The 24,050-nt window shown below is 38.0% G+C and overlaps 1 protein-coding gene across 4 annotated transcripts in view; it reads right to left on the reverse strand.

Annotated features, from left to right (window-relative positions):
* ADD3 (adducin 3) overlaps positions 1 to 24,050 on the reverse strand; it is a 127,479-nt gene that overhangs the window by 71,661 nt on the left and 31,768 nt on the right. Inside the window, exon 1 of one of the 4 annotated variants that reach the window (XM_037063972.1) lies at positions 5,090 to 5,269. The exons of the other annotated variants lie outside the window; for them this stretch is intronic. The gene's annotated coding sequence lies outside the window, so the exon portion shown is untranslated. Of the gene's footprint in view, positions 1 to 5,089; positions 5,270 to 24,050 lie in introns of those variants that run through there. 4 annotated transcript variants of the gene reach the window in all.

Raw genomic sequence — 24,050 nt, forward strand, 5'->3', positions numbered from 1 at the left:
TATCTACCTACCGGTATGGTTGCAGTGAAAACAAAAATAAAAACTGTCCATACCAAGTATTGGCAAGGATGTGGACCATCTAGAACTCTTAAACCCTACAAGTCCTTATGTCAATTAGTACAAATACTTTGGAAAACTGTTGGACATTATCTACAAAAGCCAGACACACACATGCCCTGTAATCCAGCCACTCCCCTCCCAGGAATGCACTCAAGAGAAATGAAAATATATGAACACACAAAAAAATGCACCAAAATGTTCATGGTAGGTTTATTTTTAATACACAAAAACTGGTAAACAATCTGAATGTTCATAAAATGGATTGCACACAATAATGAAAAGAACTATTGTTACATGCAACAACATGGATGAATGTCACAGAAAAGAAAAAGGCAAAAGAAGCCAGATGTAAAAGAGAAGATACTGAATGATTACATTTATATAGAACTTATATAGAGGCAACACTAGCCTAAGTCAGCATTATGGGCACACTGCTGGAGGGGCAATGTCTGAGAAGGCGCGTCAGGTGTTTCTGGCGTTCATTTCTTGATCTAGGTGAGGTCACACGGGGTGTTCGCTTTGCCTTTATCGAGCTGTATCTCATGGTTGGTGCACTTAATGTACGTTAAACTCACATTTAAATGTTTATCTGAAAAAATTAAAATTAAGGCAATCTAAGAGAGAAAGAAAAACCTTTCTTTTTCTTTGGCAAGAGCTGATAACTTAATGCCCTTTTCTGTTGGTTAGTTTAGCTCTCCAGAAACATTATTAAATCCTCTTTCTCACAAAACCAAAGCATTTTCCTAATATAAACTTGTATAAGAAATAATGCAAGCTCTCCTACATGTTAAGTTGCCTATTTCCTATAAAGTCAAGAATAAAGTATGTAAGCCATATAGTTTTAACTACTCAGCATAGTAAATTAAGAGATTCTCAAACAGAGAATTTAGGTCTCGAATCAGCACACTACGTACTCCACTTCTCTACACTAATAATGCAGTGAACGGATTGAATTGTACAGTGTAGCTTAAATGGTCACAATGTTCAATCACTGGGGCCCACAGCAACACTGAAGTATTAATATGGCCCACTGTCTCAATGCATGCAACAGCTCCTCCCACCTTCGGATCCTGATGCCATTTTTCAGTGATCAGAAACATTCCCAACTTGTTCACAAAACATTTAAAGATAAGTCAGGCCTCTTAGTTATTAAAAATATTAAGACATTGTTCAAAACTAAGTAATTACATGAAATGAAAACAAAAACCCTGTATGTAATCGCTAGTGCACAGCAAATAACCAGAATTCTTTTTCCCCTTTTATCATATTCTCTGATGAGTTAAGGCTCTGAAATTTCTGTTAAAAAACCAACATATTTCAGTGTTATGCAATCTTACCCTGTAATAAGAGAATTTTCTAGATTCGCACTATACAGAAACTTTATATTCACGCTATCCCACTTTTGTCTAACACTGTTTAATGTCACAGTGCAAGAATCTGATAGAGAATGTGATACAGACTCGTATCCTTTGGCAGAATGCTACTTTCAGAAGTTAGTGAAGCACAAAGGCTTGGGGGAGCATTTTTAGGGGGGGAAAGATTTAATCTCATTCACTCACTAAAATTGCTATCTTTTTGGAAATTTTTATGGGTATACTTCATACTTTCAAGGCTTGTATTCTCAATAGTAAAAATCTAAGAGTAACCAGAACTGGACTCTCCAGTTCTAACTCCAATTCTAACTCACAGAATGATTTTGGCCAAGTTACTCTCTCAGGTTCAATGTTCTCAACTGCAAACGAGGGGACAGAACTACATTCCCTCAGAGATTTCACACAGTGCTGAGTACACTGAAGGATGCATCTCAGACCAGAAATTTACATGGATGGTTATGCTAAACAGATAGAAGTAACACAGCAACACAAAGGAAAGAGCAAATAATGGGTTGGCCAAAAAGTTAGTTTATTTTTTTCCTTTATGATTGCTCTCATGGCACTTAGTTGTCTTTAGCTTCATTTGAAAGAATTTTGTTAGGTTGGATTGTGACAACTGTCCTATCAGTGTACATTTAAAAAAAACTTATCAAAATTGATGAATTTTTATGAATTTTAACACTGAAGATGGAAGAAAATAAGCAGCATTTTGGCATATTATGCTTTATTATTTCAAGAAAGGTAAAAACGTATCTGCAATGCAAAAAAAGGTTTGTGCAGTGTATGGAGATGGTGCTGTGACCGATTGAACATGTCAAAAGTGGTTTACAAAATTTTGTGCTGAAGATGTCTTGTCGGATGATGCTTCATGGACAGGCAGACCAGGTGAAGTTGATAGTGATCAAATCAAGATAGTAATTTAAAAAATGAACATTATATCATATGAGAGATAGCTAACATACTCAAAATATACAATTAATGGTTATTGGTGAAAATGAAAAATGTCTTTTATTAAAGTTCTTTTAGTTTTTTCCAATAGTTAAGTCTTTATTAGCCAGTGTTATGGTAGGTCTCCATGCAAATGGATATGTTATTCCTCTATAAGCACCTAGGTTTCTCATCTGTTGCATTTCAGCTTTCACATGCAACTGTAGGAAGAGTTTACCCTGTGCTAAATAGAGCACCAGTTTGCTTCACTCCATACAAAAGTACTTCTTGAAGCTGCTCTCACTCCGAGCTCCCAAAGGAAGGCTGACTACAATCATCCTTCCACCTAGGCTTCCCTAAGACCAAGTAGCCATAAGAGAAAAGGAAAAACCGTTTCAACCTTTTCTGGACTGTGTGGTACCAATAAAAGCGAGTATCACTGAATGAATAAATCCATAAGCCCCAACCCGCTACCTACACTATCAGGCCATCACATGAGTGTTACTTGCGTCTGCTTCGGCTGTAGTCTGTGTCGTGCTGCATGAGCCTCACCATTTGGAACACTGAGGCTTCATCCTTTTAAATCAAACAGGTCAACTGGCTTACTTTCTCTCTGCCTTTCAGATAATATATAGTGTGTCTTTGGGAGTAACGGACACTAATACAATAAGGGAGACAACTGCGTTTTGACCAAGCAGAGAGCTCAGGCTTGTCAATGTCAAATACAGCTGAAAGGACCTTAAAGGTCATTCAGTCCAATTTCTTCATTGATGAGAATTCAGAGGTGCCTAAGGGTGTTCCCTAAGGTCACACAGAAAATCTATCTCCTAACTTCAGGCCAGTACTCTTTCCATTCTATCAAAGTCAAAGCTGCCACTCGGAAAAGAAGACTGAAATTGTAATTCTCTCCTCACGAAACACATTGTCATTCACATTCGCATCAACTGAGATCATGAAAAACATCTCCAAGCTATCTGTCCGATGTCAAGAAATGCACTGATGTGAGCAACCTACTAGTGCACTAGGCTTAAACAGACATCAGAGTATAAAATAGGAAAGAAGGAAGTTAGGAGGGAAGGGAGACTTCTGGGCAATTAATATTGTTCCAGTGGTAATCAAAGATGTTGAGGATGGTTGTTCTAAATCTTCGAGAGAATAAAACGGTGGAACTGTGAGCATACAGACCAAGCATTTGATCCTTTGTAAAGGCACTGTGTGGTTTATAGAAGAAACAAAACTGCTTCAACTATGGTGCTAGGGTAAAACATCCAAATGCTCTTGGGACCCGCTTTTAAAAATTTGTTCAGAAGGGGTTTTCCCTTGTCATTCAGTTTTTATAGCACACATACCCCATATTTAATTCATTCCCTGCCTGTACCCTAGTATTTAACCATTGTTCACATCCACATCTGGGCATATATCCAACCTCCTGCTCCACGAAACACTGGAATAAACTTTAATATATTAGGAAGTTAGAAAAATTAAATGAACAGGATGGAAAGCAAGTAAATTTTCACTCAAAGTACAGGATACAGCTGTGATCTGTCAAGCTTTCAGGACTATCTCCTTAGCCACAGCAAAGTTACAGGACTCCTCGTAGCTGAACAGGAAGTAGCAATTTTAAAAATATAAATGTTCCCAAGCCCTAATTCTACTCCCTTTACTTCACATTTCCAGCACACACTCACCCGTTGACCAGGTCTGTGGAATATACCCAATCAAACAGTCTTAATGAAGTGATGAACTCGATAGATGACAAGCTCACAGAATAACCTTTAAATTTTTTAAAAAGATTTTATTTATTTTTAGAGAGATGGGAAGGAAGGAAGAGAGGGAGAGAAACATCAATCAGTTGCCTCTCACATGCCCCCCACCAGTGACCTGGCCCACAACCCAGGCATGTGCCCTGACCAGGAATCAAACTGGTGACCTTTTGCTTTGCTGGCTGACATGCAACCTGCTGAGCCACACCAGCCAGGGCCAGAATAACCTTTAATCATGATGTCCACAAACAAAAAACATGTGTTGGCTGTAGTCTTCTGAAGAAACAGATTGCTGCAAAAAATTCTAAACCAGCCTTGGCTCTTAAAAATTTAATACTTGTATAGATAATCTTTAGTTTTCCCACTTCTGAAAGTTGTTTCCATAGCACCAAAATATAGCTTTAAAAACCCATAATTTCCTTTTGTGTCCTTTGCAAGCTACCATGTGAGCTAGCAAGGCATCTAACCCAGGCCAAGGCAACAAAGGTGAAAAGAAGCATTTCATAATGCAGCTAACACATGATTTATGAGTTATGCAGATATATGTACATATGTGTGATTTATAAATTATAATTTAAAGCGATACAAGTTAGCAAAGCAAAATCAGCAGGAGCATGTTTTAGGCACTAGAAGCAGCATGAGTAAAGGCAATGGTATATTTGGGACCAATGATAATTAACAGCATGTCAGATCCTTGATCCGTTTGTAATACGGAAAAGAGGCTGTTAGGTGGATTCTTAGATGCTGAGTAGAGAGAGGTGCTTAGGTAAATCAACAGGAGATCATATTCCAAATGGTAGTTCTACACACAAAAATAAAAGAGGTTCAAAACAAAGGAAACAGTGATATACTCAAATGGGTGTGTTTAGAGAAGAGAGGAAGTGGTAAGCATTTTAACCAAGAAAACACTACAGAATTACTTTCAAAATAACAACCCCTTTCCATCTCCTGATTTTCCCAGCTTACCTCTTAAATCAATCAGAGGGGAGAACACGAGTGTTGCCACAGGTCCCACAAAGCACTATCACCGTGGGTCTGATACACAAAAACAGTGCTAACTTTCAAAGAGGAAGTCACCATCTTGTCAGTTAGATGGCACACATTCGAAATGAAAAGATCAGCTGTATGGAAAGAACAATAGAAGAACACGTGGAATGAAGAGAAGGCACTCTTTCTGAAACCCTGCCCTCTCCCACAGCAGGCTCTGCAATTTATAAACAGCTGGGAAATTTCCTTTTCACAGGAAAAGGATGACTTCTTCGTTCACATTCAAGTGGAAATGACAAAAACCGCCTCACACAGAAAAAAGGAATTTCCTGCAGGAAGGAGATACAGCACTGCCTTTATTTAAACAAACACACAAACACACACACAAAGCAAAATACGTGCATAGAACAATCAGACCTCTTTTTCAAGAGATACGGGAGAAAATAACTAAATCAAGGAAATGTTATGGTAGAAGTTAGCCTTGGTTGATTCATCATTTTGTCCCAATGGGTTATCTCAAGTGCAAATCTGCTTAGAGAATGATAAGAACATATTTGCATTTTATATTCATGCAGGGTTTTTTTAATCTATAACATTTTATAATGAGTGTTTAGCCTCAGCTTTTCTCCCACACATACACAAAAGATCCACATTTCATAACTAACTAACCACTAGTCCTTACAGTTCAGGTTATTTCAAAGAATTGATGCTTAAATGGTTTATTCTTTAAATAAATTTACACTATACTAATTTGTAACAAGTATATTTGTGATCACTCAATAAAAAGTATTCTTGGAGTGCCTCCTATGCACTAAATACCAGTTCAAATGTTGGGGGCACAATGGAGAACAAGCTTCTTGCCCTCAAGGAACTTACATTATTCACAATTTGAAGAATATATTTTTAAAATCCCTCTGCCTAAGACACAACCCTCACACCCCATCTCTTACAAACAAAGACATCAAAGATTCTGCAACTAAAGGAACTCTTAAGGAAATCATTGGAAACTGTTAATAACCTAGTGTTTCCTTACATCACTGACCACAGGAATCCAAATGACTTGTAAAAAAATATGAATCTAGAAAAAAACAAAATAATCTAATATAACTCCATCTTCCCACTAGTATAGCCACTGCCCAACAGTCCCTTTGGAAACTGAAGACGACCAATCAAAAGAGTTTTCTTCATTTGTCCTGGATACATGGTGAGGGTACTTCTGAGGAAGGTTTTGGATTTTAAATTTACACCAGTGGTTTCCAATTCACTATTCTTGTGAGTCTACTCAGTGTTGACTGGACAATAAATCTGATTTGTCCATTTATTACTTCCTTCTGTTAATTCTTGGTTAGAGCAAAATAACACCCTAAACCACAAAGTTCATTTTTCATTTTCTATTCTACTTGGAATCCTGGAATTATTCTGCAAAATGTTCCACTTCTCCCCAAGGTATAAGGAAAGGCATTCTCCTACCTCTGAAAATTATGTCTACTACTATTTGTGATGAGGGGGAAAACTCCTAATTTCAGCTAAGCAGCCATATTCAAAGTAACGTTACATCCCAATATAATAGAATGTCAAGACTAATTTTTAAACCCTTGCTAGTTCCTCCTTGTACTTCACTGCTTTTTATAAATAGTACTCCTCATGTCTGAAATTGATCATTAAAGAAACCAACTAATTAGAAAACATAACATTCACTCCAGGAACAGAAAGTCTGCAAATGCAAAACAGAAGTAATTCTGGTATGCAAGTTATTCATAGACTAAATATTATATATACATGTGAAGCTCATCAGAACCCTCTTGAATTATTCCAGCTCAAAAGGCTTCCCCTCCAAATCTAAGCACTGAAACTCAGAGAGAGTGACAGTTAGGCAGCTACTCAGCTCATTAACACTTGAAATTGTGATGTTACTTTGGATTAGTGTCTTTGCTGACTCATAAAAATGTTTGCAATCCAACAGTCCTCAGGTCATACGCTCATATATGCTACCACAAGCAGTATATTAGTCTGCATGTGTAGCTAGGCCAAAAGATTTCATAGTGGTTACCATGGATTTAGAGTAAGTGTTCCATTTTACCATTACTGTCTCATTCCATTAAGAATATTGTCACAAAAGGCTTTTATGTCATCTAATAAAACCACACTATGCAAAGTCTAAATTAGGAAAAGATTATGAAGCTCCTTCAATGTGCATAGTGCCTTCTAGTTTATAACACACTTAAAAAAAAGTTTATTTATTTTTACAGAGAGGGGAAGGGAGGGAGAAAGAAAAGAGAGGGAGAGAAACAATGATGTGCGAGAGAACCATCGACTGGTTGGTTGCCTCTTGCATGCACCTAACCAAGGACCTGGCCTGCAACCCAGACATGTGCCCTGACTGCGAACTGTACCGTGACCAGGCCGGTGCTCAATCCACTGCGCCACACCACCCTGGGCTACAACATTTTCATACCTGTTTCATTTTATACTCAAATCAACTCTGTCAAATTATACCTCCATCACAGACTAAAATCTAGCAAAGGACACAGTTAGTAAATGAGAAAATTAGGACTGGAGTCCCAGTCTTCTGAGGCCTGTCTCTTTATGCCAGGCAGGCGAGCTGTCAGACTTTAGTCACTTGAAGTTTTAGTTTATCAGTTTTTGAAATTGGTACTTTTCTTAGACTTATCATATGAAAAAATCAAGGGAAAATGAAGTTATTAACATTGTAGATTTTTATTAATATTTGTAGATTTTGAACCTTAGATAATACCATTAGCCTAATAATTTACATTGCATAACTTGGTAGTAGACTTATATTTCAATTTTGTTTTATTATGATAAAAATTCACAACTGTGATAAAACTTACAACTGTGACTGTTTGAAGTGCATGGCTCAGCGGTATTAAATACATTCATAATGAGCAACCATCACCACCATCCATCTCCTCAGCTCTTTTCATCTTGTAAAACTAAAACTCTGTATTTAACAGACAATAACTTCCCATTTCCCTTTCCCCAGCCCACCAATTCGACTTTCTGTCACTACCATTTTGACTACTCAAAGTATGTCATGTAGCCCTGGCTGGTGTGGCTCAGTGGACTGAGTGCTGGTCTGTGAACCAAAGGGTCACAGGTTCAATTCCTAGTCAGAGCACATGCTTGGATTGCGGGCCAGGTTCCCAGTAGGGGGTGTATGAAAGGGAACCACACACTGATGTTCCTCTCCCTCCCTTCCTCCTACCCGGTGCCCCTCTCTAAAAATAAATAAATAAAATATTCTTTAGAAGAGTATGTCAAGTAAGTGGTATCATACACTATTTGTCTTTTGGGGTTTTTTTGACTGGCTTATTTCACTTAGCATAATGTCCTCAAGGTTCACTTAAAGCAAAGTAATGTTCAGAAAGTACTATATGCTGTATTTGTTAAGTTAAGAAATAACAGTGATAAACGGCTGAGTAGCCTATGTAAACACATTGATTTACCACTATTTTCTATATATCTACACAATGCCAAAAATAATTGAGAACTCCTGAGCAAGGAGTTCAGTGCTTCAATCAAATACTTTGAAAACTTCTTTCTGGATGTTTTATTATTATAGGTTATTCTTGTTTCTTGTCCTTCTGGTATTTTTTCCAGCTTGACCATGTCAATCAAAGAAAATTTCAGCAGCATTATAACAACTGTTAATACTACTGGGTACTCCGTGAGATGCAAAATACTTTACATAACTTTCATTTAAGAATGAAAAGGTCTTAAAAGGTCATTTAAGAATGAAAAGAAAGCTCCCAAGGTCTTGCAGCTAGATGGGTGGTAGTTTCAGGATATGAACCTAGGACTTAAAACTCTAAACCCAGTTCTCCACCCACTACACACAAATAACATTAGCATTACCCGAGAGCACTAAAATATTTTGTGACTAAGAGTTGTAGCCCTTCATCTTTATACTGCATTTTTGTGTTCTAAGAATGTATTATTATAAGAAGTAATATATTTACATGTCACTCCCTAGAATTTTAATGTTTGTCAGATACATTCTCATATTTTTCTCAATATATACTGTGTTCTGTACCTTAGTTTTTAAATTAACAATTATATGAATGACATTTTATTCTAAGTCAGTATGTATAGAATGATGTCATTCTTAATGGTCTCAGTGTACAATTATGCCACAGACACTTTCAGAGTTTTAAAAAATCATAACCATCTCTATTATAATGGACACCCTTGTATATGCAACTTGCACACTTTTTTGAAATAAAATGTAAGGCAAATTCCTAGAAATGGAATTGATGGGTCAAGGGGTGGGCCTGTTCAACCTCTGATACATACTGACAAATTGCCTTCCCCCAAAATTGAACCTAACAGTCTCATCACCAGTGTACATATTAGAATTAAAGTTTTAAAGTTTTATGCACACCTTTGGTTCCAGGGAATTTTCTCTTACTCTTATTTCTATATTTGATGAAAATAATAACGCTCACGGAAAAGGCATTAGTGGTTCTATCAATTTCCCAGAAAAGATTAGACTGTTGATGGTCCATGAAGGTTCCAATTATTAAGTGTTTTTTTAAGTAAACAAATAAAAAAATTCAAGCTATAAAAGCAAATAAATAATTCAAATACGTTTTGCACTGGATTCTAACAGAGTATTAGAAACACAAACATAAAATATATCTAAACACACACAGTAACTTTATAGAATCCAATCCAGGGTGTTTAATAGTAATAACCAAAAAGATATGTTGAGAAATGCTCATTGAAAAGTGGAAAGCTATTTCATATCACATTATCATTTGCCAGACACCAAAAAGTTCACATTAAGCCTGAGCAGAAACTGGCATTATTTAAATTTACCTACTTTAATTTACATTATTTAATTACCTACCTACCTACTGTATCTGGCTTATTTCTCTTAACATAATGTTCTCAAGATTCTTCCATATTGTGGCATGTAACAGAATTTCGTTTTTTAAAAAATATTGTATTTATCTATCTCTACACAGAGGAGAGGGGAAGGGAAGGAGAGAGAGAGAGAAACATCAGTGTGTGGTTGCCTCTTGAGTGTCTCCCACTGGGGGGAAACCAGGGAAACTGGTCTACAAAGCAAGCATGTGCCCTGCCTGGGAATCAAACCGGCAACCCCCCGGTTCACAGGCCTGCACCCCATCCACTGAGCCACACCAGCCAGGGAAGAATTTCATTTTTTTAAAGGCTGACTAATATTCTATGGTTATGTATGAATCACATTTTGTTTGTTCATTTACCTGTCAATGGACATTTGGGTCATTTCCATCATTTGGCTATTGTGAATAATGCTGCTATGAACACTGAAGTTCCACTAAGAATTTCCAATTTCTCCACATCCTTGTCAACACTTGTTATTAACCATTTTTAGTAAGAGACATCTTAATGGCATAAAGTGATATATCATGATTTTTATTTGTATTTATTTCTCTAATGACTAGTGATGTTGAACATTTTTTCACGTGTTTATTGGCCATTTATATATCTTCTCTGCAAAAATGGCTGAGTCCCATTTTTCTCCTTTTTTCATTTGGGTCATTTGTCTTGTTTTTGAGTTGTAAAGTTCTTTATATATTCTGGTTATCAATTCCTTACTGGATACATAATTTGTAAATATTTTTCTATTCTACAAGTATTTTACTCTTTTGATACATAAGTTTTGATATATATAAATTTTTAGTTTTGATTAAGTCCAAGTTCTCTGTTTTCTTTTGTTGCCTGTGCTTTTAGTATCATAGCCAAGAAATTATTACAAAATCCAATGTTATATACATCTTCCCCTAGGTTTTCTTCCATGAGTTTTGTAGTTTTAGCTCTTAGTTCAGGTCTCTGATTCATCTTGGGTTAATTTTTATATATAGTGTATGGTTGACCTTACCCTGCTGCATCAGGACATCCAGTTTTCCTAGTATCTGTTGGGAAAGACAGTCCTTCCTCTATTAAATGGTATTGGCGGGCATCCTAGTTGCAAGTCAACTAACCATATATGCAAGGATTAATTTCTGTGTCAATAGTAATTTTTTAAAAAATTTTATTCGTTTACCATTAGAGGGGAGGAGGAGGAGAGAGGGAGAGAAATACCAATGTATAGTTGCCTCTCGTGTGTCCCCCGCAGAGAACTGGCCTGAAACCCAGGCATGTGCCCTAACTGGGAATCGAACTACAACCCCTTAGTTCGCAGGCCTGTGCTCAATCCACTGAGCTACACCAGCCAGGGCTGGGTCAATAGTAATTTTGATAGTGTCAAACTGCCCTCCAAAAAAGATATATCAACTTAGACTCCTTCTGATATTGAAGAGGATCTACTGTCCATTTCACCCAAACACATGTTTAAGAGCAATATAACATGACTTGAGACAGGATATGTTTAATATTATACTTAGGTAAATCTTTTTAATAATGTTTGTAAATACTATACTTGGGTAAATCTTTTTGTAATATTTTTGTTTCAAATGGTTGATGATTCTCATTAGTTGAATATGATTTTAAAACATACTCACTTTTACTTTACCACCCCAAGATACTCCCAAGATATTCTTCGACTGAAGGTACATGTGAAACTACTATTTGTGGTAAGAAAGTACTAGAATTTAAGTTGTTCTTTATATTTTCGTCTAAGACACTCACTTTTTTGTTCTGCAACTGAGTCTTTTCCCTATGGTTGTCTTTTCTTATTTTCCTAAAACACCTATGATAAGTAGCGTGACAAATATCTTTCTCCAGTAGCCCCCTAATACTTATTTAAGATTCAAGGGAGAATAAACATCACAAGATAGGGTTTGCACAAATTTTCCTTTGTAAAAAGACTCTTAAGTGTCTGTATAAAAATTATATAGGCCTCAACCTGAAAGGATTCTGATTTAGAAGACCTGGAATGGGACCCAGCCATCCATATGTGTACAATGCTAGCGTCTGATTCTAGCTCATCTCCTTGTTTAAGAACCACTAGAACTCATATGACCATCGTGACACGTGTATGTAACAGCTCTGCATCACAGTGTGTATTTACAGATGAGCAACATGAGGCTGAATTAGCCAAGTGACTTGCCCAAGGTCATGTAATAGAATCCAAGTCCTCCAACTATAAATACATTACACAAAACTGCCTAAGCCCAACATTACCCAATATTATGCTTGCTAAAAGTGTGTTAATTGGTATGTATGAACAAAAAATTTTGTTGGAATTATCAAAAGATGGTCTTTATAACCAATTTATTTCAACCAAAAAATACAAAACCAGTTCTTTTTATACAAGTTTTAAACATATAAATGATCTATCAATAGGAAGACTCTTCTAGCTGCCCTACAGATAAATATTAAAGAGTAATGAATAACATATTTAGTGCCTTTGAACCAACTATCCTTATTATTGAAGCACACTAGAAAAGAATAACCCTTAAAGCATGTATTTCCAAGTGATCTGGGGAACACTCTATTCCACTGTTTTTTTTAGGATGGCAAATACTTCATCTCAAAATAGACAGCATTTGTGACCTATGGACAAACTTCAATGACTTATGGCACATTGCTTTGGAATTACACTGGATCTCAGCACTTCTTAAATATGAATTCCATTAAAATAGCCCTGGCTGGTGTAGCTCAGTGGATTGAGCATGGGCCTGCAAACCAAAGGGTCGCCGGTTTGATTTCCAGTCAGGGCACATGCCTGGGTTGCGGGCCAGGTCCCCAGTGGGGGCTGCAGGAGAGGCAACCACACACTGATGTTTCTCTCCCTCTTTTTCCTTCTCTTCCTCTCTCTCTAAAAATAAATAAATAAAATCTTAAAAACAAAACAAAAAACAAATTCCATTAAAATAAAACTAAGAAAAGGGACAAATATCCTGAATTGTGATAGTATTTCAGGTTCTAGTCTTTTTCAATTCCAATGGCTAAGTGGTTTACATATACATTGTATTTTGCTGCATATAATGTGCTCCTGTGTATAATGCAGGATAATATCTTTCCCCACAACCACGGATTATACACATTATAATAGCACATATAATGTGTATAGCATACATTAGTAGCACACACATTATAATAGCACATATAATGTACTCCTGTGTATAATGCAAGCATAATATCTTTCCCCACAACCACGAATTGTACACATTATACACAGGATTATCACACCCATCTATAATGCACATCCTTAATTTTCCCTCAAAAATTTGGCCAAAAATGGGCATTATACACAATGGGCAAAATTTCATTGGTGTTACTTATCAACTAGGGATGTTTCGTGAATATTTTTAATGTTTTGAAGCTCATGATACAAAGGGCAGAATCTACACTAGAGACTAGAATACTAAACTATATGAAATGCTTATCTTGATTCAATGTGTAAATTTCTAGGTTTCTAGCTGATTCTCTCAAAAATCAAGTAATAAACATTAATCAAGTATAAAGTTCTGACAACACAAAGATAATACATGATTCTTAGCGTCAAGGAACGAATGGTCTAATAGGACAGAAGACACAATAATACAAAATGATAAATTCTCAAAATAGGCTTTCCATAGGGTATGCTCAGAAACTATAAAGTCTCATTTATAGAACCAGAAGTTCATTTGTTCATTCATTCCTTGCTTCCTTTCACTGATTTTCCTCATCCAAGGACATTTTTTTTCATTGCTTTTAGATTTAGACAGAGAGGAAAGGAGAGAGAGAAACATCAATGTGAGAGAAAAATCATCCACTTACATCTCATACTCGATCAACCGGGATCAAGCCTACAACCTAGGAAAGTACCCTGACCGGGATTCGAACCCACAAGCCTTTGGTTAGAGGATGATGCTCCAACCAAGCCATACCAGCCAGGGCCATAAGTTTCCTTTTCCTACTAAGTATTTAATAAATTTTATTATAAAAGACTCTTAAGAATATCTTCCTTAATTCTCTCATTCCTCCCAAACCAAAAATACTTTGAGCTACCAGTCCTGGATCTGTATCTTCCTACCACTTCATACTTTACAATGCAGTTATGCACGTCCACAGCCTCTCTTCCCCAATCGACTTGATATCCCACAGGAAATAATCTATTTCATGTTTATCTTTTATCCTCTATCCTGCTTAGTACCAGCAATAACTAAACTATTTGCTAAATGAGGAATTCAATGTAACAGCTGAAAAGAGCATCTTAATTTCAAGGAATAAATGTAGCTTCAAAAATTTCCCAATCTACTTGTAGGAAAATTTATTCAGTGGAAAAATGAGGCTACAATGGTGATACTCCTCACCCCCAATAAAGACATGTTCTTTTTACCACGTCATTCTTCCCAAGCTATTCATTCTTGGTTGAAACATAAAAATAAAAAAGCAGACTGGATATGCTAATTATAAAAATGGAATAACAGCAAAAGAGCGAGTAAAATATCCAAAACCTTCAAAAGCAAATTACACAGTAAATGGTAGGAAATTGTAAGAAAAGACCAGCCATACTTAAAAAAAATAAATAGGGTTGTTTGAAAAAAAACTGAGAGGGATAAATAAATTTCTTTTCATGATAATGTGATAGCTTCTCTAAAATCATTAATTCAGATACAGCTGAACATAAACACTCATTCTCTCAAAGATATACATGTGCAGACCTGAAAACTTTCTATTACACGATTGAAAAATATCAAACAAGTTTGACAGACATACAAATCCTATTTTTTAAGGCTTAAAGTTACTTTATCAAAAAACAACTCATTTGGATTTAAAGGCCAAGACAACCTCAAGTAAAGTTACAAGCACTAAAAGAAAAAAAAAAAAGAAGAGCAGGAAAATAAGTCCACCTGTAACAGTCAGCAGATGGACTGAAAATTGGACTGGTCCAACAACCATACGGACCATACAGAGCAAGGTCTCCAGCATGCAACTTAAATGTAAACAAAAGTATTACACTCTCTATAGGCTATTCCACAGTCTGAAAATAAGTTTATTAAATCAACATTCTTGATCACTGAACCAGGATTAATTATTACTGGCCCAGCGCATGCAATTTGCCTAAAACCTGAAATATAAGATAATTCATGAAAAAAGAAAAAGTGACCCATTAAAACTAATAAAAGTATGCATTCTACCTTTTTCTCAAAGTTTTAATAACTAGTTTATTATTATTTAATATTTTTTTAGAAAGGGGAAAGGAAGGAGAGAGGGGGAGAAACATCAATGTGTGGCTGCCTCTCGCACGCCCCCTACTGGGGACCTGGTTTGCAACCCAGGCATGTGCCCTGACTGGGAATTGAACCAGCAACCTTTTGGTTTGCAGGCCAGCACTCAATCTACTGAGCCACACCAGCCAGGGCAAGTTTTAATAACTAGTTTAGATCGAAATTGAATTTTCTTTGGTAAATATATCATTTTAGACATAGAGCAAAATCAAACTGTATTACCATTAGTGGAAGTTTTCTTATGAAATAACTGAATGATGGGAAAACTGTTGAAGTAGTACTTATTTATCATTATCAGGAGAATTAGACATGCTTCCTGAGCCTAAGAAATAAAAAAAAGAAGAAAAAAAAAGTACTAGACAAAACTCAGTTATGAGTATCATATTACTGTATTAGTGTGATTAAGTTAAAATCCACATTCCATGTTATTCAAGAATACTTCCAGATTAAAAACAGCACTTTAATGGAAATAAATTAATGTTCTCTCTTTTTAAAGCATGTGGTTTTTGTTAAAAGGTTTACAGGATTATTTATTTCTCAGCTTATCTAAACACTTCCAAATCACTTGGTCAGGACTGACTTAGACGAGTTGCCACGATCAAGCAGACCACTTCTGCACTGGCCAAACCTCTCGAATGCCTGGGCCCCTCACCATCTGGATGCCTTGCTACCACAGCCCTCACTGCCTCCTTCCCAAGAAGATAATAGAGAATGCTAGTTTCACATAACTAATAATTATTTTAACATGGTTATGTTTCAAATCACCTCATTCTTCATGTCAATGTGGTTCTAGTTTGCCCACAGACTAGGCAGCTGTTTTCTAATCATGGCAAGCTCTGATATAAACAATAATAATGCCTTTAAGAAACAACACTGTTTAAAAATGACTATGGAACTGTTTACCTACAATGATCTAATCACAAAGTACATTTCCAAAGAAGGAGAGCTCCTTTTGAAACAAATCAAGTCAAAATCTTCAAGGAGGAGATTTTTCTAGATTAGCAAGTTAACAGCGTTGGTCCATGGATCCCAGAAGATTCCAGGGATAAACTTCAGAAAATTTTGGATTCTCTCAAATTAAATGCCGTTTTCCAGGAAGAATCCATTGCTTCTATCAGATTCTCAAGTGGCCCATAACCCCCATAAAAGAAAGTGACGGGGGGGGGGGGGGGTTCACATCTGGTTTCATCAGTACATGGCCATCAGCTGTGGGGTATCTACCACAAACACCTTGTTGCTGATTAAGTACTCGCATTTGTGAAATATCTGCTTTCTGAAACACATAATGAAACAGACCCAATGTGATCTTCATACTAACATACCTTCTTTCTTACTTGCATTTCTTGTACAACAGAGACAGAGCAATGGAACTGTCCGCAAGTTTGGGCACATCTGTGAAAATGTGCTGCACATGTGAACATCCTGTTACAAATAATCCGGTAGAAAAAGGCCTGAGAACCACTGATTTCAACCAATCCTCTCATTTTATAGATGAAGAAATTTAGGCTCAGAGATTTTAAGTCACTTGTTCAAAGTCACAAAAGAGTCCTGTTGGAACTTGAATGAATCTCTACACTGGTGTTTTCTTCCTAATGAATTGCAGCTTATAGAAGAATGATTTGATAGTGCTTTAATTATTTGATAAAGTTCTGTCTTTGATATATTTCTCTCATTCTGAACATTCACTTTGGACCATCTCATCTGCCTCCTACAACCGGAACTATAATTTCTCCTGTCATAATTCAAAACTCCTATTTCCAGTTCTGTCAGACTTCCTGTGCTCCAGATCTACATGCCACACTGCTCACTTTGTATCTCCCATTGCTGTCCAAAGTCTCTCAACCTTCAAACGATGAAAAAGAAAACTTGTACTATTCACACATTCTTTTACAGTAGCAATTTTCAATCTTTTTCATCACATGGAACACATAAACTAATTACTGAAATTCTGAGGCACACCAAAAATACATTTTTTGCCAATCTGACAAAAATAACAGGCATACTTTTGAACCATTCATACCAGAGGGCTATTATTGTGTTGCCTATTGTCATTTTTTTTTACTTGACAATCTAAAGGAAAAGAGGTCAGTGCCCCTGACGAACTAATGAGGTATTGCATGTTTTAAAGATGCTTTCGGCAGCACTGATTGAAAATTGCTGTTCTACAGAGATAGAGGTAAAGACAGAGAGAGATCTTGGTCCCCGTTTTCTTTCTTCATGCCAGGAACCTAGGAGTTTCTTTAATCTGACTTTCACCTCCACGTCCAGGTAGTAACTAATTCCTTCTGATTTTAGCATTTTTCCTCTCAGCCTAGTCTCTTCCTCTCCATCCCTGAGACTAACGATTTATTTTAGGCATTCATTTTCTCTCTGCTGGAATACTGTAATAATCTATTTGTCTTCAAAATTTATCCCTCAATCTACTTTCAATACTACTGCCAAGTGAGATTTTAAAAACAAAATCTGACCACATCACTTCACTGCCTATAAATCCTTCAATGGCTCCCCATTTCTCAAAGAAGAGTTCAAATTCCTTAACACGGTATGTAAATTTCTCCATGATATAATCTTTGCTATAAAATTACTAGCTGCTTTATGCTGCAATGAAATAATGAATACTCAAATTTGCAATTAGCTACTCCTAATTATGAATGATGACCACTAAAAATTACTGTGCGAGTACACATATACTAATTGATTATACGGGATGAGTGCTGGGTAATCCTGCAAGTGTCAATCTTTTCAATCATGCTTCTTTTAGTTAAGGCGGCCCATTAATCACCTTTCATTCTTGGCAAAAATTTTATAGGATCTTTTTTCACTAGAGTAAGAAAAAAGGCACATCACAATTCCACTGAGAGTATTCTCACCCAAACTTCACTCAAACAAGCATCTCTGGCAATGTCTAACATCTCATTATAAGATAAAGGGTTGGGAATCTGAAAAAATCAACTTTCCCTAATGATTCACTTAAAAAGAACACTGAGATTTGTGGTAGGCAGACTCTAAGATGCCCTGCAATGTTTCCACCTTCCTGGTACTGGCACGTAGGCAGTCCCTTCTCACACTGTATCGTGACTGATCTGAGAGAGCAACAGCATTTGACAGAAGTGACGATATATTTGCAAGATCCTCACCCCCCCACCGCCACACACACACACACACACACACACACTCCACCACTTGTTCTGGGGGAAGCCAGCTGCCGTGTCTTGAGGACACTCAGCCCCGTGACAAGGCCTATTTGGCAAAGAACTGAGGCTCTCCAGCCCATGAGGAACTAAGGTGTGCCAATAAGTGTGTGATTTTGGAAGCAGATTCTCCTGCCTCGGGCAAGCCTTCAGATGACTGAAGCCAAGCAGCTTGACTGCAACTTCAAAAAAGATACTGAGCCAGATGCTAAGCTTCTCTTGGATTTCTGATCCACAGAAATTGTGAAATGATAAATGTTTGTTGTCTCGAACTGCTCAGTTTTGTTTATTTTAACATTGAGAGTGCTTATGTATGCTTTCCTCTTTCAAAAATGAGGTACACAAATTCCTCTCTCACATATCAGAAATCCATTAAAGCAGCATTTCTCAAACTTGAGTAAAATACAAACTTTTTCAAACTGTAGGTTTATATAATTTATTTTTAATTCCATTTTATTGATTATGCTATTACAGTTGTCCCAATTTTTCCCCCTTTGTCCCCTTCCACCCAACACCCTCAACTCACTCAGGCACTCCTCACACCATTGTTCATGTCCATGGGCCAAGCATGTAAGTTGCTTGGCGACTCCATTTCCTATACCATAACTTATATCCCCCTGGCTATTCTACAACTATAGAATATTCTTAATCTTCTCACTTCTTCACCCATTCCCCTACATCCCTTCCCATCTGGCAAATATCAGAATGCTCTCTGTATCCATGACTCTCTGTCAGTTCTTCTTGTTTGCTTATTTTGTACTTTAGATTTAATTGTTAATAGATATTTATTGATATTTCATTGTTCATAGTTTGATCTTTTTCTTAAATAAATCCCTTTAACATTTCATATAGTAATGGTTAGGTGATGATGAACTCCTTTGTTTTTTTCTTGTCTGGGAAGCTCTTTATCTGCCCTTTGATTCTAAATGGTATCTTTGCAGGGTAAAGCAATCTTGGCTGTAGGTCCCTACTTTTTATGTCTTTGAATATTTTTTGCTAATCCCTTCTAGCCTGCAGTTTCTTTTCAGAAATCAGCTGACAGTCTTATGGGAACTCCCCTGTAGGTAACTAACTGCTTTTATCTCACTGCTTTTAAGATTCTCTTTATCTTTAACCTTCAGCATTTTATATGATGTGTGTTGGAGTGGGCCTCTGCATCCATCTTGTTTAGGACTCTCTGTGCTTCCAGGATTCCCATGTCTATTTTCTTCACCAAAATTAGGGAAGTTTTCTGTCATTATTTTTTCAGATAGATTTTTAATTTCTTGCTCTTTCTCTTCTCCTCTGGCACACCTATGATGCAAATGTTCAAACACTTGAAGTTGTTCCAAAGGCTGCTAACACTAGCCTCATTTGGGGGGGGTCCTTTTTCTTATCTGAATGGATCTTTCTTATGTTGTCGAGGTTCTCACTGAGTTCCTTGAGCATCCTTACAGTGTTTTGACCTCTGCATCTGATAGATTGCTTATCTCTGCTTTGTTTAGTTCTATCTCTGGAGTTTCGATCTGTTCTTTTATTTGGGCCATGTTTCTTTGTCACATTTTGGCAGCCTCCCTGTATTTGTTTCTAGGTATTAGGTAGAGCTGCTATGACTCCCTGTCTTGGCAGCATGACCTAATATAGGAGGTATCCTGTAGGGTCCAGCGTCAGACTCCCCTATCACCCAAGATAGGCAGTCGAGGTGTGCCTTTTGAGTGGGCTAAGTATACCCTTCTCTTGTAGTTGAGCCTTGATTGCTGCTGGAAGGTCAATGGAAGGATTTACCCAGGCCAGTCAGCTGAAAGGACTGGCTGTGACCACTGACCACAAACCTCCACCCTCTGTTCAGGACCAGCTAGCTATGCAGGGGCAGGGTGGTGGTGCTCCAATGTGATCTGCAGCTGTCTACTGGGTATGCAGGCTCTGGAGTGTCCTGGGCGGCGCAGGCCAAGGTCGGCCCCTCCCTACCTGTGTTTTTCCCAGGGCCAATACCTGTGCTATTAAGCAATCTGAGATGACTGCCACTTGCACTTGGCTTGGAGTTTCCCAGGTGAAACCCAACTGTGAACCCAGGTTGGCTGCTGCTAATACTGTGCCTGGGGCCACTTAGCAAGAGGAAGGGGGGTGCTGGTGGTTCACTGAGATCAGCAGTTGCTTGTTTGAGAGGATTTAGGGAGTTATGAAATGTGACTCAAGATCAGCCATTCAAATGGAAAAATCTCTGTTAACAGCTTGGGTGGGCCCATAAGTTAGGTGGGAGGAGTCTCAGGGGATCTCCAGGGTGGGGCAAACAGTATTAGCCAGGTTGATGGAGTCTCAGATATGGCACCTGCCTGCTGGCTCTGCAGCTCTCTGGGAGGAGCGTTCAGTAAAGTGACAATGGCCTTTCTGTCTGGGAGAAAGCTGTCCCCCAGCTCTTGCCTTGAGCCAGATCCTTCACTTCCTCCTTGTATGCCACTTGTACTACTCAAGCTGCCACCCCAGTGATGTGTGCTCAGATGGAGTGAGTCTGAGTAGGTGCGTCTGCGTGTGGGTTCTTCAAGAGGAACTGTTTGGGACTCCAAAAGTTTCTTCCACTGGCTGAGTCCTCAGTGGTTTTTGCAGCCAGGAGTTATAGGGACTTATCTTCCTGTCACTGGAACCCTGGGCTGGGGGACCTGGTATGGGGCTGGGACTCCTTGCTCCCAAGATCGATCTCTCTCTCTCAAATTTTTATCCACCACACATGGGTGTGGGACCAGCCCATTTCGCACCTCTGCCCCTCCTACCAGTCAGGATGGATGTGGTTTCTTTAATTCTGTGTTGTCAAACTTCCATTCAACTCGATTTCTGATGGTTCTGACTGATGGTTACTGTATAATTTAGTAGTAATTTTGATGTGTTTGTGTGACAAGATGAGCCGTGTTTACCTATGCTGCATGCAATCTTGACCAGAAGTCCTATACCAACTTTCAAAGGGGAAAAAACCTGAACGCCAATAACAAAACCATAAAAGATATTTGGGAACCTGTTATCTGTGAAAAGTTAGGACGGGGGGTGGGGTGGTGGTGATGGGGAGGGAAGGGCCATGCCTACTGGTTCCCTGGAGTTATTTCAGGTCCTTTAGCACATTTTAGCTATGATTACAGACCACATCCATTTTCTAAGAAATGTAAGGGACAGATATGAATACAGTAGTAAATAAATAGAAAGAACCCATGACAATAACTCTGTAAGAAATGGATCAGTAAGAAAACACAGTGATAACCCGAGATAATATCATAAAATAGGGCTTACAGTTCCTAAATGAATGTAGTTCCCATGTCTGAGGTTTATAAGTTGGGCATTTAAGTTTGCTCCTTATTGGCAAAGGATCATTACATACAAGGTCTAGAGCTCTAACTCCATTGGGACTTCCTGTACAGGTCAAATGTAACTTTATAATTCTGTCCCACAATAATTAAAGAATGTGTAACTTTGAGGCTGAAAACAGAGAACATAAGTAAATCAATATATAAATGACCCTGCACATACTAATCTAATAATTTTACTAATTTCATTGATTGTATTAAAATGATTCATGCTCATTGTTAAACTTAAAAACTAGTAAAATGGTTTTTAAAAGTGAAAAAAGTCAACACAAATCTAAAACACAGGCAATCTCTGTTAACATTTCGGTGACCATCCTTCATACACAGATAAAGACACATATCTCTTCACATAAACACATACATATGTATGTTCAATTTTACATATTACACATGCCACTCTAACCTACCTGTCTTACTGAGGGAGCCTCTGTCCACGACGAGGGCATGTAACCTCTGTCCCTGTTCAGGTGCCAGATGTGGGAGTCTCTGGTGGAGTCCTCCCAGCCGTTGCAGATGAAACGAGACTTCCAAGACAAGATCTGATTGGGGAGAAAAGGCTGGCTAATCTCTCAGGGGAGAAAAGCCTTGAGCACCCTTTTCCCTGGGTATTTACTGAGTTTGGCTCACACAGAGATACATAGTACGAACGTAAAGTTCATCAATCAATGTCCAAAAAGCTACAGTAATGAAAAACTGACATCATCTACAGATAATAATTGAAGAAACACACTGACTGTCTTTGGTCAGGGTCAGTGAGATACCCTGATGTCAGAAGGTTGTTGAAGCATGTATCATGAAGTAGGGAGTTTCACTCTCTGTGCTTTTAGCTCAAATGTCTGGTTCATATCAACAGGGTTATCGCTAGGCAGAACAAGCCTCAAAGGAAACAATGTACATTCTTTCTCAGGACTGATTTACCCCCAAGAGCCAACTGTTCCAGTACAAGGCCATAGCTGCCTCTGGCATTATCTTCAGGCTGAGTCAGGTGAGGACAGCAAAGCAGCCAAGAGATTAGGAGACTTCTTACAGATAGAATGAGGACTCAGGCTATGACAAAGCCAAGAGGTGAGGGTCTTTCTGCCCTTTCTCTATAGTCCCCTAAGTCCTTCCCTGATGGCCCTTTTTTGCAGCTGTGCCTGGCTTAGGTTGTTCCTCCCTTGAAGGATCTTACCTGTCATTGACTAACCAGCTATCTTTCAGGGCCAAGGGGGGTGAAGCGAGGGAGGCAGGGGCTGCACTCCTGCCAGGAGGATAGGTTCTGTCTCCTTAGTGGCTCACGGCCCCAAGGCCTTTTCACTCAGCCCTAGCTGTGGGACCATTTTGTCCATTAACGAGGCTACAATCCCTGAAATCAGGCAGGGCAGTTCCCAACATCTTACTTGCTGTGACATCTTTCTAAGCAAATAAAAACCGTCCTTGTTAATGGCTATACTATATTCCAGTGTCATATATAGTAATCAAAATTTACTTGACCAGGCCCTTTCAAACATGTTCACTTTTTTTCTAGTTTTTAACTATTTTACAGATAATTTTCATGCCTATGTATACAACTTTTTGTATTTGTGCTCTGTTGGTAAATTACTGGGAGCTGAATTGAATCAAAGAATATAAAACATTTTACACACACACACACACCCCTCTTCAGAAACCGGGCATCAAGACAATGTACTTTTAGAGAGCAGCCAGAGTAGAGAAGATGTCTTTCACATATGTTTAAAAACAATACGGTTAGATCTGACCAGTGCGGCTCAGTTGGTTGGGTGTCATCTTGCAAAACGAAAGGTTGCCAATTTGAATCCCATGTCAGGGCACTGAGGCCTGGGTTGCAGGTTTGGCCCAGGTCAGGGCACGTACAAGAGGCAACAATTGATGTTTCTCTTTCACATTGATGTTTTGCCTCCCTTTCTTTCTCCTTCCCTTCCCCTCGCTCTAAAAATAAAAATATATAATCTTTTTTAAAAACAAAAAAAAATATGGTGAGTAATGAGATAGTCCATAAGGGTTATATAATATTCCAATAACATTTCATGACTAGGGGCAAATGATAAGTAAATGTTTTAATAAAAATAAGATACAAACTTGTTTTCAGGCTGCTGTCCCAGGTTTGAGCACTAGTTCTTCAAAACCACAATGGGTTCCTTCATGATCTCTCCCTTTTCTCATTTACTAGCTGGTGGCAAAAGATCCAAGATTCGGTGCAGGATTTAAAGACCTCTGGGATGAAGTCACTGGATGAATGAGCCTGGGTCTCAGA

Source organism: Sturnira hondurensis, unplaced genomic scaffold (assembly GCF_014824575.4).
Source record: "Sturnira hondurensis isolate 20B ecotype Veracruz unplaced genomic scaffold, ASM1482457v3 Scaffold0014854, whole genome shotgun sequence".
Classification (NCBI taxonomy): Eukaryota; Metazoa; Chordata; class Mammalia; order Chiroptera; family Phyllostomidae; genus Sturnira; species Sturnira hondurensis.